Source organism: Mugil cephalus, chromosome 2 (genome assembly GCF_022458985.1).
Source record: "Mugil cephalus isolate CIBA_MC_2020 chromosome 2, CIBA_Mcephalus_1.1, whole genome shotgun sequence".
NCBI lineage: Eukaryota > Metazoa > Chordata > Actinopteri > Mugiliformes > Mugilidae > Mugil > Mugil cephalus.
The window spans coordinates 844,630-858,207 of NC_061771.1; the positions used below are offsets into that span (position 1 = coordinate 844,630).

General features: G+C 39.8%; 1 protein-coding gene across 4 annotated transcripts in view; it reads right to left on the reverse strand.

Annotated features, from left to right (window-relative positions):
* The window catches only part of LOC125003671 (activating transcription factor 7 interacting protein), a 31,428-nt gene extending 21,335 nt beyond the window's left edge, over positions 1 to 10,093 (reverse strand). The window contains exon 1 of one of the 4 annotated variants that reach the window (XM_047577728.1): positions 9,818 to 10,093. The gene's annotated coding sequence lies outside the window, so the exon portion shown is untranslated. Of the gene's footprint in view, positions 1 to 9,807 lie in introns of all 4 variants that reach the window. The other 3 variants (XM_047577729.1, XM_047577732.1, XM_047577731.1) reach the window with 3 other exon arrangements.
* Between the last annotated feature and the right edge of the window lie 3,485 nt (positions 10,094 to 13,578).

The following is a 13,578-nucleotide window of genomic DNA, read 5'->3' on the forward strand; positions in this document are numbered from 1 at the left end:
ATCCCTCAGGGGAACATTCCTTCTCTGCAACTGACCCATCCATTTGTTTACAATAGTATGTACAGTCGGAGCAGTGGACTGCAGTCTCAGGTAGGCCACGCCCGGGGAGCAAATTGGGGGTTAGGTGCTTGGTCAGGGCACCACAGCCATGGACAGACCAAGAGGTGAACCTGTGACCCCTCAGACCCCAAGCTTCAATCTTCATCACATAAATTTCAGGAAGTTCCAAAAAAAGACTACAGACTGTACAGTACAAAACCAATATCGATTTATCTTTGCAACCAAATGAGTAACTCCACTTCCACACATACCAAAACGATCATTCTGTTCCTCTGGTTATCCTTGCCATCGTTTTGAGAATTTCTCTGTAAAGATGGATCCATTGCAAAACTGCATCTAGTTGTAGAAAGGCTGTAGTACATATTCCAGGCTTATGCATAGCACCGTTTCTTCTACAGAACTGAGCCACAAAAAGAAGAAGAAGAGGCAGAGCATGCACATCAACCCTGTATGCTGTATACAGACATTCAGTCCGGCTAACAGTCCCTATTCCTTTTTAGCTCACTGTCGTGGCGAAGCAAAAGTATATATTGTTGTATTGTCTAGCCATCCAACAAGGGTCAATATCTGATGCAGCACCAAAACAAGCCTGTAGTCCATCACTGATGCTGTTATCGGGGGCTAGAGGGGCGAGGGATGAGGGGTGGGGAAGTGACATCATCGTGTTTGTATCAGGAATCCAGATGAATGGGAAAAAAAGAAAGACCTGGATTCAAAAAGGTGCAGTTCCAGTCACTGAAAAATACAGATACCTCATGACAGTAGGCCTAAGCATGTAAGGTTTCACCCAAAAATCATACTCGCATAAACGTGGCTTAAATCTGTTAACTTCTTTCTGTCAATAACAGAGACAAAGCAGCTGCAAATCAACAATTTGATGGTGAATTTCATTGTCCAAATTAGGTCTTTAAACCTTTAGCTGCTGTACACTGCATTTTTTTAATCCAGGCTACATTGCCCTTTGTTAAAACATGCTGTGAAGTACTATTAAATACTATTGACAGTATTGATAAATTAAGTTAGTGAAACGACACAGCTCCCCCCCTGGACAGGGAGGGATAACACAACAGAGAGAAAACAAAAACAGAATACAAATTATGACCCCTACGGTCATAACATGTGTATGTTGATTTCTGTTGTGTTCTCTTGATAATGTTGCTGAGTAGAGCGTGTTTCTTTTGTCCTTGATATCATGAATGCACCATGCAGAGAAGTGTAGTAGAGTTGAGTTTGCTGAACCAGAGCTGTGTACTAGAAGTGTCATACTGACGATGTTTATGGTGCTAGCGTGGGCTATGGTCGACAGTAGCTCGCGTCCAAGTTTCATTTGCAGAAACTTGCAGAAAAGCCTCCACGTCTTATTGTGAGATGATATGTGTTCAGGTCAACAATATCGATTTCCTAGTTCCAAAGCAGCATTTCAACTGTGCGTTTATGAGTGACATAGTCGATGTCGACTGAATGATAAGAATTAAGTGTTCCAATGAACAGGGTGATACACATTTAGTGGTGCTCTCCTCTGGCTGGCAACAAAATGTGCTATGTTGAATCTTAGAATTTTGCTTTGCTAAAATTTCCCAGAATGATAGGAACTATGTCCATGTGGATCTGCTTGTAATGCCTCCAAGTAGTTTAGTTAATCCAGATTAAGACTGAGCCGATGGTCCTTGTTCAGATATGATGCCTGTGCTTTGAATCACCATTAACAATACCACAGCAATACCAATGCAAACAACAAACCAAGTGTGATCCTACATGTCTAACGTTGTCATTAAACCTCCCTCTACTGGCATGCTACATTGAATACCTCCTTTACGTTATGAAGAAAAATTGTGCACCTGTAATGCAGTCTAGGCGCTCAGGCTTTTGTTTGTCAGTTCCCTCATGGACTACTGAATCTCCCTAACCAAGCCTGTACCCATTGCAGGACCCCCTTGTTGCCAACACCCAAACTACAACTTGGCAATGTTGCTGCAGCAACTGTTAGGAAATGAACACAATGCAGGACTGCTTAGAATCTCTAATCTGGCATTTGCAAAACACCAGGGAACTATATATAATATCACTGACTGCAAGACAGAGTGTATCAACTTCTGTGAGGATACCATCATCCAAACCAAGATGGTACACTTTCTTCCTAATAAATCTGAAATAAAGTCAGGGATCACAGTCAGTGTGGCGACTGACGAGACTGTAGGGCTTGATTGTATTAATGCAGGAATTTTCTTCAAGAACAGATGCTTACTGCATTTCCATTCTAGGGTCGAAATTAAGTTTTAAGATAAAAAATGAAGCGTTTTACCCTGCAAAAGGTCCCTGCTCAGGCTTTAGTACTTTTCCAAAGTGCAAGAACTTTTAGGTAACCATTCAGACACTGAATTCAGACATTGAAGGCAACTGAAACCAATGTCTGAATGGTTGAGTACACCTAGTCTTTTTCGTATGACTTCAGTCAGCAAGCCTGATTAAATTAAGTCAAGTTTGTTATCATGTCCAGTGTTGACTCTGTGACTTCATTTGCATTAAATCACAAACAGTGGCACATCTTGGATCTTGTAAATCTCTGCTGCATTTACTTTAATGAGCCTCTGTTGAGTTCCTATTTGAAATACAACAAACAAGGACGCAATGTCGACTACTGACAGTTCTGTTGAGATGCTACTTGCTGTTTCGTTTCTGTGAAGCATGCATCTTGTTGGGTCTCTGGGTGTCTATGCATTGATCATAAACATTAGAGCCTGCCGAGGTATTCAAGGCAAAGAGACACATTTATGTCAGAATTGTTGCCATGCAACATGTCACAATCTGTCATCACATTTATAAAATCCTTTATTTAAATTGCAAACAGACTAAATCCTCCTTGAATAGTCACACAGCATTAGGTATTGCTACTACTTTTTTGTTCCTGGTATAGTTAGCGTTAGTTAGCGATCGATCGCTTGTTTAACTTCACGGCACTGTTAAACAAACTTATAATGTAATATAATATAATTTAAACATTGACCGTTTAAGAGAAATTTTCGTTAGATTTGGAATTATTCTGAATTTACATAAACATTTTTGTCAATTAAATGCGGGACGCCCTACACGTGTCAGGCTTTTGTGTGTTGTATTGGTGGTTTCAAAGGCAGGGCTCTCAGGGTAGTCTTCAGTGATGCTCTGAGTCTGGTTCGAGATTTGGTCTTAGTTGTGGCCACAATGGAGAATCCTGATTCACACAGGTATGTAGTTGTGAATAAGAGGAGTTTCACAGCCCTCAGTGCTAGATGCAGGTACTCCTTTGAGACATTAATCAAGGAACCTAGATCCAGATTGCCCCACTGCCCCTTTAAAGTGCTGTCAGTCTAAACTTCCAGAAGCTGTGATTCCAGGTGTGAGGGCAAAGCAACATCATCAGTGGGATCCACTGAAAATAGGTCCACAACCAACATGTTTTCCTCTCTGTGATCCAGGACAGTATTCATCAAATTTATCTGCCAGTTGTGAGAGGTGCTGAGAAACTGAATGACAGATCTTCACCTGAGGGAAGTTTTCCAAAATTTCAGACAAAAGTGGAAACATGTCCATTCTCTCTTCCTGGGCCCTCTTGGTCCACAAAGCAAATTTCCTCCTGAAAGCTTGAACTCTGCTTGCAAAAGAAAATATGTTTATATGCTATTTCTCCCTTGAAGTGAGTTGTTCAGCAGTGGTTCAGCAGTGGTTCAGCAGTGAACAACATGTCACAGAGGTAGGCAAGTTTACTTGTGAACTTGCGGTCACTATAATGATGTGCAAGAGGAGATTTTTTTCTCAGTGAGAAAAGAGAAAACCTTATTCCTCAGCTCAGACAAACGGTTGAGGACGATTCCTTGACGGTTTTCACACTCACATCCATCACCTTGTGGAACTCCACTGTGAAAGTCTTGCGGCGAAGAAGATGTTACCAATGTGTCCATTTAGCTTCTGGCGCACGATGCCTGCCGGTCACTGACGTTGCACTGTCACTGCACACTCCAAGCTATTTTCAGTGAAGTAGTTGTCCATGCTGCGGACATTCCTCAGTTGTAGCTCGAGTTGGTAGCTTTCCACAAAACAGTATGTCTTCTTGACAACTGGTTTCCCAGCACAAAAACTAGCCTCCTTGATCATCTCATGGCACATACCCACAGCAGTAGGTAGAACTAATTCCTCCACTGTGGTGAACACGCCTGGTTACGAGGTAGCTGGCTTTTAAAGCACATTTTGTGTTCCCAGCCAACTACACAATACATTTTTTCTGTATTTGTAGGGTATTTCCCTTCCTCTTGCAAAAATACCACCAGCTTTCCTACTAGAGTTGGATGTCTTATTTCAAGATGCCACCTCAACTCTGATGACTTCAGTGCCTCATTTGAAAGCGTTAGCCTACATTCAATGCACTAGGCTCTCGGCTCCTCCTTGCTACCTCCATTAACAAAACTGAACTTAATAAAGTCGGGTTGTACTTGCGTGTTAATTTTGCCTTTGTCACGGGATTGGCATCACTCTTTCATGTTTTCTTTGTAAAAACGTTTCTAAAACCAACCTTTCACAAATCTCCAAACTGTCATTGCCCAATCATACACAGAAGCTTGTCGGAACAGCAACAGCAACTAAGGAAAACTTTTGAAGAAGCTCGTCCCCAAATGGTCATTGCCCAGTTATACACAGAGGCTTGTTGGGATAGCAACAGTAAGTACGGGAAGCTTTCGCAGAGGCCCACCCCCAAACGGTCATTGTCCAAACATGGAAGACAGTAACCTTACGTCACTGGTAAGACCATGCTCCCTTATGGATGAAAACAACAGAGATGTTGGGGCATTGTGTATTGTTCTTCAAACAACTTAAAAGATACTCTGGATTTTCTCTGCTCCTCTCAAGAGAAAGGGACAAAAAACGAATAAAAGTATGACTTCAGGCCATAAAACAGGTGGACAAAGATGTAAAGCTGTGGGACTAGGGATGTCACGCTTACTCGATTTCGCAATTAATCGTGGTATTAAACGCTACAATTAATTGATTGTAACATTTCCTGAATACTGAAAGTTATTTACCACCGAAAATAGTATTCTGGAACCATAGTTAAGGGCAACTCAAACGGAACGAAATCAGAGAAACGCAGTGTTTCCAGCGGCGGGTCACCAATCCTAAATCCTAAATCCTAGCCGCCGCTCCTTCAAGTGTCTCGGGTACTCGCGACTATTACAGTAAACAACAGATAACTATCTTGCTCAATATCTACTTTTTGGGGTTCTTTATCTACCGGTTACTGCCGGTCATTTTGTAAACTTCCTCAAGTGTCTTGATCCGCTGGACGCGCTCGCTTTATCAATAAAGAACGAGGTTATTGTGGACCAGAAGTTTAACACCACATGTCAGTTTCTGTTTATTATCTCCTCTTCTGATCACTGACTTCTCACTACACGCTGGTCTATTGACAATATCACATGATGTTGGTGACTGACGCTACACGTTAAATTATCATAGTTATATATATATATATATATAGTTGTTTTCTTTTTGCTCAGGTGTATGTGTGTACAAATACAAACATTGGATCATATAATTGGTAATATAATTATATCTTAGCATCATAAGATAGAAATAAAGGAAACTTTGAGACCTTTAGGAGTGTTCATGTGATTTTACATATGAATAGATATGTGAAATCAGTCAACGCATAATAATTGTAATTATTGAAATAAATTCTCTGACAATAATCGTACTAAGGAAAACTGCAATTGTGACATTCCTACGTGGGACCCTGATAGTCGATGTATACGCTGTGTGTACGTGTAGGGCAAACACTTCACACTTCACAATCATGATGATGCTAACGTTAGCTAATGTCAGTTGTCAGAGTTGTTAGTTAGAATGTTAAAAAGTCAAAGTAGTGAATGTTGATGCTGAACTGAAATGACAGTATGTAACGACAGAGCACAGAGTAACGTTACTGTAAAGCGTTTTTTTTAATGAAAGGGTTAACGTTGGTTAAGGTTCATGCTGATTTATGTCACGATTAATTAATTTAACATCATGGAATAATTCAAATTGATGGCAGATGTCACACATTACAGGGCAATTCAGTGATGTAAGAGCAAATGTCCGGGTATGAGACGTCCGGCCACTGAGTGGGGCTGTTCACCCATTTCTCAGTCGGTAGGCAATATGGACATACAGCCTATACAGCATATTTTTTCAAATTTTTGTATATTACATTGCCGATCGTCGCGCAGTAACGACATTGTATATGTCTGTCTGATTGAGCCATTTCACTTTCTGGCCAACAAATGCTAGCAACACAAAATAAACACCGACTACGGGGGGATTTGTATTTGCCGCCAGTGGTTTATTTTCACCCAAATGGGGGTGTGGCCTAATTTGCTACTCTCTTCTTTACACAGAAGCTTGTCAGGATAGCAACAGTAACTCAGGGAAACTTTCACAACAGTCCAATCATACACAGAAGACCCCCCCTCCCCCCCCCCATAATTACTGTTGCTAGCCTTTTAAGCGTTGTGTATGAAGGGCTTCTTCTGCTAGTGCTTATCGGAGCATATTAAACCTGGCTGAGGCCTCACTGCCACCAAGCAGAGGGAAGCTGCACTGCGGCCCTTGCAACCCACAGATGCAGAACTAATTCTTTTGCAGCCCATTAGGTGGCGCTCGCAGGCCCCATGGTTAAGAATCATGGGACTAAACAAAGCCTCAATTCAATAGAGAATTTGTGGCTAGATGTTAAAGAATTTGTACAAACACACATTCCCTGTGAAACCTGACAAAGTTTTACACTGAAAAATTTAGTAAAATTGCACAGTCCAGATAAGCAAGTCTGATTAAGATCATCCACACAAACTATTTTAAATACGGGCTTAAAAAGAAATCATTTGTTTTTTATTATATATTTTTAATGAACATTATTTTATATAAGTTTATTTGCACTTTGACAGCAAAGTTTTTTAAACAATTAATCTGTGGTCAAAAGAGCCACATTATATTAGTCATGAAATAATTTTAAAAAGTGATAAAAAGGGAGAGGGTGAACGCTTTTCATAGCCACAGTACATATAGTATACAGTAAGTATATATATGTTCTGATCTGAACATGTATCTGCCCTCTTCTAAAGTAGTTTACGAAAAATACATTTTTGAGTGGGATCCTATAGTTCATAATAAAGATAAAATGTGTGGAATACAGTTCCCTTAAAATAAATGTGCATATGTGTAGGCCTGACTAATGAATTATGATTGTTGTGCACAATGCAAGATATACAAGTTCTTCTAATTGCCAGTGTGGTGAAATAAAAATGATTTATCACAAGCACAGCATTTATGGTTAGAGGTCAGATATTATTTTTCATCACTTTTACCTCTCATCTCTTTTAGCCCGAAGCAAAGAAACGGGCTCTAGCACGTTTAAACCTGTTCCTGGGGACTTGGAATGGTTTCAAAAAATGACTACAACATTTTTCAAAAAATTAAAATCATATATTTTCATCTGCCATCACTCCAAAAATAATTTACATCATGGGTTTTTCCATTTGTAAATCTGGAATTTGAATACGAAATGCAGTGACAAGCACAGAAAACTCAGGTCTTTTTTTTTTATTTGATTAAACCCAGATTCATATTCATACACACTAAGCGACATTTGAGATTCCACATACAACTACTGGGTCTATTCCACAACATGATTACAGATCCCCTTGTGGACGCATATTGTAGAGCGCTTATAGCAAGATGACATGGCAGATTTCTCATCCTTCATACTGGATCATTGTAATGATTTAGGTATACACATCCTTCTAGATAAGCCTTATAACATCTATCAACAATCTAATGTAACATAAACCCAACCAATAAAAGTTATACACAAATTTTCAAATAATGTTTAGTGTAAGCACATTTAAGATTGGCATCCACCTTTGGTTGTTTTATGGTTCAAATTAACTACTGACATGTATAACTAGGACCAAAATGAAGGGTTTACATTGGCCTGTGTTAGTCATGGGCTAGCAGCTGTACAGTATCTGGCAACAATCCTGCATATACCAGGACTGAAATGGTGCCAGTGCTAGGCACACAAATTCCTCTTTTCCTCCACATAGAGATCTTCTGAACATCTCTCCCAATAACATGATTAGGCAGAGGTTCAATCTAATATACTCACATTTAGTATAAATGTTGTATGTTTAGGAAAATATGATCCCTCATGTTGGGTGAGTGGTCAAATCAATTTAGCAATGTGTTTTTTAAATGCAGGTGGCACCTTTAAAGGTCGCTTCCTCTTCTGCAGAAAAAAAAAACTAATGAATTACAAGTGCACCATGTGAGCACTGTCACTGGGTGAAGTGGGGGAGGTGAAGCAGGGCTGTACCAAGTTCTGAAACACTAAAAGAAAACCTGAAACAGCTCACTCTGTATGGATTAAATTGAGATCTTTTTTTAATTATCATAAACATGATCAAAGAATCGAATTCTAAACACTGACTAATTCCCCAAATTGTGGCTGACATATGAGTCTGTAATTCATACACAGCACAAAGCTGGACACTTACCTGTACCTGATCAAAAATTATGCATAATTTTGGGCCCATTTTAAAATGCCACAAGAGAGGGCAAAGGCAAAAACTACTCAACTCTAGGATCCCCACTGACATTAGGCCACACCCACATCGTTGGACAGTGTGGCCATGGAAAATTACTGGGCTGTACCACTTTCGACTGGTGGTAAGGGGGTATCTACAATATCAGAAATACATTAGTTTTCACTTTAGTACATTTATGTATTGTTGTTCACATTCTAACATAGTTTTCAGTATTTGAATGGAAGGATGTTGTCTTATAAGTTGGGCTGAATCATGTAAGCATTTCTTGAAATAAATCTCTCTTTATAACTCAAAAATAAATAAATAAATAAATAAGTTAGTGAGGTAAGACAATGTATTATTTTTACTGTTACCCACCTAAATTATTCCAGGATTTAATTACTCCAGGAGGAAAACTATTCATAAGCCTATGTCTTGTTTTATGCCCCTCCCCCAAATGTCACATCTGCAGTGTGCTGGTTTTGCTTACTTCTTGTTTTAGCACCAACACACCACTGTTGCAACCTACACTCAACTACGAACAAGTACATCATACGTATATTTCTAGGGTGCTATATGGTGCAGTAGCTGAATTAAAAGACATGTAGTTGCTTGTATCAAACAACTGGGAGACATGATTATTGTGTGGCAACATATCACTGAATCAATAGTTGCTTTTTCCTTTTTGTGTATGAGTGTACACTTTGTCTGGAAGCGTTCTTCCACACAAGCAAAATTTTTGTGACAAAAAAATTATTAATTTGCATGACACGAAAACTAATAGTTAACACGTACAATACAAATAATGTAATATTTTCAGAAAATATAACATTGACAAATGAAGGACATAATTCTGTATTATTAATAAACACCTGCCATTTTTTATTAACTGAAATGCCTGGAATGTAAACTCTTTGCAAAAATAAAATGCATACTGTACTAAATATAATATTGATACTGCCTGTTGTTTAGCTAGCACCACAACCACATCTGTGCAACCTGTTGATCTCATCGTGCTACTCACATGTAAAACAGTTTGAACCATAATAATAATAACTATTTTGTTATTCACTGCCAAATGTTCCTGATCCAAGACGCATATCATCATGTTAAAATTCTGTTAGCAAATGAGAGCTGTTAGCTAGCATGCTAGCTGCAGTACCTCGACTCACCGGCTCTCCGCGATGTCTAGCGAAGTTCCCGCGATTTCCAGTCTCGATCTCTGGTAGACTGTGTCTTTTTCCTCCACCACAGTCGTGTAGGTGTCCAATTCCTATTCACCCTGCGTCATACAGCTGCTATCCAAGGATGTGTTAACACCGGAGCATCGAGCGTACCGGTTTACGTTCACCGGGAAACCTAGTGCAGTCACAACAACCACTGTGTAGTTCGTGTGTTGGCGGACTCGGACAACTGCGCTTAGCTCTCGTTCTCACAGTCAGACTCCTCCTCTTTTCGAACCCACAAAAAAACAGAACAGACGTCAGCCGGTAGTGATGGGGGTTGGTCGGTTGTAGCCAAGTGGTGGCGGTGAACAGCTAACAGCGTCCGAGACCTGAACCTTAGTTTTCCCTCAGGTTTACCGCGTGTCTACCGGTGGCAGTACTGAAGTCAATAATTTAACCCGGCAGGGTATGTATGAACAGCTCCAGCGTTGGATAGGTCGTTGTTTTTTTACGGATAGTCTGACCGGACTGACACAAGTGTGTTTTTAGAGCAGCAGCACCTCAGCTTGGAGAAATCGAGCAGCAGTACGGCTGAGCCAGCCGCACACAGTCAACGGCTGGAAATTGACACAACAGAGAGCCGATCACTAGTATGGAAAGGGACGGCTGTTTGATTGTCTTCCACAGGCAGAAAGAAGCCCGGAGTGAGGGGGAGGGGTCATACTGAGGAGGAGGAGTCAGTCCAACAACAGTCTGAAAATTTGTAAACTTTACAACAGGAAGTGGCGTTTGTATGTTATGCAACATTGATTTAAACTGTTTGTGTTATGGTAACAAATGTCTTATTGACATTTAAACTGGTTGTGCTAAAAAAAAAAAATAGGCACAGATGACGGGAGAATTGTCCAACACAAGGATGTAAGCAAAACATCAACCCTGGAAGGTAGAAACTCTTTTTAAACCTATTGTTTTGAAATAGGAATAGATTTCCTGCAGGTTTAATGAAGTGACGCAAAAAACAGTAAAAGAGTTCACAATCAGTGTTTAATTATAGCCTCGTTTGCTTTAAGGAGGTATTTCTTTTTCAGACATTATATAACTTCAGACTGGTCAGCCATTTTGTTGACTATGTTGTGTAGTGAACATGACGTTCTTTAAGTGGCCAACAGAGGGCGACTGTGCTCTGATCATGACAATACATTTCATGTATTTGTCCATTAAACTTAGACTTTAGTGATCCACGAGGGAAATTACTTGGTCACAATAGCTTAGTTGCACATAAAATAAACACTCTTAAAAACTACAAGAAAACAAAATAAGACTAGATTAAAACAAAACAACAATGTATTATGTAGTAAAATAAAATAGAAAACAGTGTAATCAAAACATGTACACAGTTAGCATTATGGCTATTAAGGCTTAAACTTTTTCACTGTGAACAGTTTCTTGACTGTTCTCCTCATAGTTTGCAAGTTCAGAGTGCCATGCGCTCAGGAGTGGGAGTTGGTAGCTGTGATCTCACTTGCCCTGAGCTTTTCTCTTCTTCTCAGTCTTACACACCAGACATGGTCTGCAGTTATAGTTTAATAGACAGAAGCGTGCATGAAAGCTGTAATATTTTTGATAGCATCTATTTTTTTCAGCTGTTAAGATTGAAGAAAACTTAGAAGTTTCTACAAGCACAAGATGAGAATGAAATCCCACTATATTGGAGTAATACAGTATTTTTTAAACTACTGCCTTTATTCATACATACATATGCATATACACACACTACCAGTCAAACGCTTGGACACTTTATTTTCATGACTATTTACATTGTAGATTCTCACTGACGGCATCAAAACTATGAATGAACACATATGGACTGATGTAAACAAAAAAGTGTGAAATAAGTCAAAACATGTTTTATGTTTTAGAAAATAGCCTCCCTTTGCTTTGATTACTGTTTTGCACACTATTGGCGTTCTCTAAATGAGCTTCATGAAGTAGACAACTGAAATGGTTTTGCAACAGTCTTGGAGGAGTTACCAGACATGCTGAGTACTTGTTGGCCCTTTTGCCTTCACTCTGTGTTTCATCTCTTCCTAAACCATCTCAATTGGGTTTAGGTCAGGTGACTGTGGAGACCAGGTTATCTTGTGCAGCACTCTATCACTCTCCTTGGACCAATAGTCCTTACACAACCTGGAGGTGTATTTAGGGTCATTGTCCTGTTGAAAAATAAATGATGGTCCAAGTAAACACAAACTGGATGAGATGGCATATGACTGAAGGATACTGTGGTAGTCATACTGGTTCAGTGTCTTCAATAAATCCCCAACAGTATCATAAGAAAAGCACCTCCACGCATACGCAAAGACACGGTGGATGGTATCAAAGATCTGAATTTCGGACTCATTGGACCAAAGGACAGATTCCCAGTGGCTTAATGTCCATTCCTTGTGTTTCTTGGCCCAAACAAATCTTTAATCAAATCTTTTCTTAGTAGTGATTTCTTAGCAGCTATTCAACCAGAAAGGCCTGATTCGTGCAGTCTCCTCTGAACAGTTGATGTAGAGATGTGTCTGCTACTAGAACTCTGTGAGGCATTATTTGAGATTTCTGAGACCAGTGACTCTGATGAACTTATACTCACCAGCAGAGGTGACTTGGTCTTCCTTTCCCAGGGCAGTCCGCATGTGAGCAAGTTTTGTCGTAGTGTTTTATGATCTTTGTGACTTGGGGACACTTCAAAGTTTTTGCAATTTTCTGGACTGTCCTTCAGTCCTTAAAGTAATGATGAACTGTCATTTTCCTTTACTTTCCTTTAGCTGACTGGTTCTTGCCATAATATGAATTCTATCAGTTGTCAAATAGGCCTGTCAGTTGTGTACCAACCTGACTTCTATACAACACAACTGATGGTCCTAACCCAATAAGAAGGCAAGAAATTCCAGTGTTTGTGATTGGTGTTTTGTTTTTTTGTTTTTTAAAAATCACATCCAGTCAGCATATACAGTATCTTATAAATAGCCACTAATGGTACGGAAATTAGTTAATTTCATCTGCATTTACCATTCAAACTAACTTGGCCATAAAACAGCCAAAATTATTTTATTGGCATTTCATCAGTTCATCAGATTTACGTACGGGTTACATAGCCTAAGTGTCTAGCCAAGTGTTCTGATAGTGGTCCAGTAGTAGAACTGTATCATTCCTACATGTTCCTGTTCACTGTGAGTGCCACTACCAGAACTGCGCCACCACCACCACTGTCATCAGCCAAAGGAGCTGATGAAGGCTCTGCTGTGGCAAGCATGTCTGTAATTTTGGTACATTTGGCAGCATTTGCTTGAATAACAAGTTTAGTTTTTTCAAGTAGTTTCTCTGCACCTTCTTTGCGTTTTCATTTCAGAAGATCCTAACTAGGGCTGTACGATAAATCATGAAAAAATCATGATCTCAATTCACACACAGACGTGATCTCATTTCAAAACACAATGATTCTTAAGCATTTTATTTCACGAGCAGCATCACAAACAAATGCTCCCATTTCTTCACAGATTTTTTCAAGCGCCCCTTAAGACAGCACTACCACTGACTCCTCCCTCAACGTACGGTAAAGTGTCTTTACGTCCATCAGTGGAGGAAGTCCGCCTGCAGCTGAGTGTGTGGAAACAGTGAGGGAGATAAGCAGAGAGAAGTTAGCGGTAAAGAGTGTTCAATGGATGGTGAAGAAATCACAGGTGGTAGTAGCAAGTCACCTACACAGTTAAAGTCCATCA